Source organism: Montipora capricornis, chromosome 4, assembly GCF_036669925.1.
Source record: "Montipora capricornis isolate CH-2021 chromosome 4, ASM3666992v2, whole genome shotgun sequence".
Classification (NCBI taxonomy): Eukaryota; Metazoa; Cnidaria; class Anthozoa; order Scleractinia; family Acroporidae; genus Montipora; species Montipora capricornis.
The window spans coordinates 14,408,640-14,411,776 of record NC_090886.1 but is presented as its reverse complement, the minus strand read 5'-3'; the positions used below and the strand labels follow the sequence as shown (position 1 = coordinate 14,411,776).

The 3,137-nt window shown below is 39.5% G+C and overlaps 1 protein-coding gene across 2 annotated transcripts in view; it reads left to right on the top strand.

Annotated features, from left to right (window-relative positions):
• The window catches only part of LOC138045618 (18S rRNA (guanine-N(7))-methyltransferase-like), a 24,959-nt gene extending 23,154 nt beyond the window's left edge, over window positions 1-1,805 (top strand). For both annotated transcript variants that reach the window (XM_068892179.1, XM_068892180.1), the window contains exon 12: window positions 1-1,805. This exon is cut by the window's left edge and continues 423 nt beyond it. The gene's annotated coding sequence lies outside the window, so the exon portion shown is untranslated.
• The last annotated feature ends 1,332 nt before the right edge of the window (window positions 1,806-3,137 follow it).

The window sequence follows — 3,137 nt, the reverse complement described above, 5'->3', positions numbered from 1 at the left end:
AACAAGACTGTATTACTAATGATATACCTTAATTGATCCCTCAGACTTAAAGAAACTGAAGAGCACTGCATGGCTCACTTAAAGAGAGTCAAGAGTTTTAGTTCAAACAACTTCGTCTTTTAATGTCTTGAGATGTGTCTTCAACCTGTTTTACTGATTACTTGCTACGTTGCTGAGCAAAGGAAAATCAAATATATACTTTCAATGTGTCTGGCTGTCATAGTGATGGAGGTGACGTTGTCATCGGCGTGGAATTCCACTCTAACGAAAGCTGTGATCGTTGCATCTGCGCGGATTGAGGCCAGAGCGGGAATTTGTACCGTGGAAGTGAGACAGCTTTCGATGCACAAAAAAAGATGTAGACCCTTAGCTTGTGCATGAATTTAAACAGATTATGATGCAGTCGTGTGGCTACGTCTTTATTCGGCGACTTTTTCACGCTGGAGATGCAAGCACTTTGCTGACGAAAGGCAGGAAATTTTCACTTTTCTTGCGTTTTGACGATCTTCTGTGTGGCATGGGATATAGGACCTCCTGTGCTCAAATTTTGACGAATATCTCTTTGCATAACACCATAATGTAAATCCAATTCGCCACTATTGAGTACTTGTGAAACTCCATACTGCAGTTAAGAAAGCATAAATTTTAAGAGTGAAACGCACTGTCAATTGTTTGAACTGTACGATGGCCCAGGAGAGTCACAGTCCAGTTTTAATTTTCACAGTCCAGTTTTAATTTTTCACAGTCTGTTTTAATTTTATTCACAGTCCAGTTTTGTGAGTCGTCACCAGTTCTCTCACAGGTCATTGTTTTACCAATACCGTGTCCAATAAGTTACAATAAGTTACAATAAGTGTCCTAAACATTCATAAAAGCTAACCTTTGGCCTAATTAGGCCTAAACAAAAGCTTTTAGGCCGAAGGTTAGCTTTTATGGATGTTTATAGGATCTTTCTGTATTGGTAAAAAAGTGACCTGTGACCTGTGAGAAAACTGGTGACGACTCACAACGTTAAAACTGGACTGTGAAAAATTAACTGGACTGTGACCCTCCTGGGCCATCGTAGAACTGGCTAACAGTTAAGTACGGTATCTAATTGTTAATTAGTATCACCCAACTAGTGGACTAATGCAAATGCTGCATTTTGATTGGCTACGCTACTAGAAGACTATTATTAATAGTCCTCGAATAGCGAAAAGCGTGACGCTTTCTTTCGTTTTATTCCCTTATAACTATTTCTTCAACTTGCATTTGCTAACTTTATTACTGCCTTTTCTGTCCGACTAGTTGGGTGATACTAAAACAATTAGACCCTTAAACAAATAGAACCTGTTTGCTTTGCAAGTAGGGAAGGGCGGCAAAATTCGCGCAAGTTTTGCTCTTGTCCAAACTTCCTTGTTTTAGTAAACTTCGTTCTTTAGCTGCCTTCTTGTAGACTCCAAGAACCCTCCATTTTTTTGTTTTCTTCATGCGATTTGGTATGAGGGAGTTTAAGAATCGACGACGGCTAAGGCAACGACAACGCCAAAAAGCAGTAATAATATTGGTTAAATGAAGCAAAATTATCGTGCTGCACGTGCAGCACGCATTTTTCTACTTTTCTCTCCCGTCACTCGTCAAAACTACTACGTGAAATGACCAAGTTTAAGGTTTTGACGACAACGTGGACAAACTACAGTGAATCTTTCAGTCTCACTCTTTACTTCAAATCTGTCCGTACCAACCCAGTTTAAGGACACTTCGCCCATATTGTATAAGTTTAGAAATGGTTGTTGTTGAAACATTAAACCTAAACTACGATCGCATTGTCTTGCTTATAAACTGCTATCGCCCTCCTGACAACTATCAAAAATTTATCCAGAAATTCACTGGCTTTCTAAGATCCTTGGATTTTGGTCATCACTACTCTGTTATCGTAGTAGGTGATTTTAACTTCCCTGGCGTACAGTGGATAGAAGGGTCAGGCTTTGAATCACCTGGTGATGATTCTTCTTTTGCTAATTTTTGGATGGATTGTTGTTTATTTCAATCAGTGAAGCAACCTACTAGACGTAACATCTTAGATCTCGTTCTAACAAACACCTTGGTCCCAAACACCACTGGTCCCCAGTTTAGAGACAGTGGACTTTCATCGGATCATTTTCCTCTCTTCTTTGACTTTGCTGTGGATGTAGATTTTAAAGACATTTCTCGCCTGAAGCGTTTCGTCTTCAAAAATGCAAATTTTGAGTCTCTTAAGGTGATTCCCTTGTTTTTCCCCGCGCATCTTGTACTGCGCATAACAGTGCGACTTCGGAGATGGCGAGGTTTCACTCCGGCCATCTGAATAGAGGCAACAAATGCCGCTTTTGCTGTTCAAGAGCTTTTAAGTACACAATCATGATAACTGTTCTCGGTTTTGGAACTCGCCCCAGTCCTTTCGTGGAAAATGATCATTTTGAAGCTGAAATTGCCACTTTTCCATCCATTTATCATCGTGTTACGAAGAAACGAGTACGGTGACCCTCCATTTTAAATTGTTTTATTTACTCGCAATAGGTACACGGACAACCTGTTTTAAGGAGGAATAAAATTGGATAGTGGATGTTGTAGTATTCACCTATAAATGACGTGTAAAGCATTTAGAGCCAGACACTGAGTGCAAGCTGATGACTGTAGCGGTCCAATTTGCTTACATTTCTTTGCAAGATTGAGCAATTTGAAATCACTTTACTTAAAAGATTATAGCCCGGAAAACAAGCAGGTTCAAGTTTCCAGTAATATTTAGTAGCTTTTGCCAAATAACTAGTTTCGAGTGCTTCTCGCGAAATTCGGTAAAAAACACTAAGAATAAAGTGCATACAGTGCGAAAGTGCGAAAACAAGCACGGTGACCCCATCTTTTTACTGCGTTTTATAAATGTCCTGTGTATGAATATCAATTGTGCCAAGTTTGAAAAAATCTGGATAGTACGTCATTTTCATGGGAATTACCTTAAGGAGGCTCGAACCTGTTTCAACGCTTCCCAGTGACGCTCTTATTAGAAGGATCTGCACCACACCTTTGTATCATGTATTGGCAATATTGTGGTACCAAATGAAAGACGAATTATTGCTGAACAAGATATAGTCATTATTGTGACGTAATATGTCACCGTG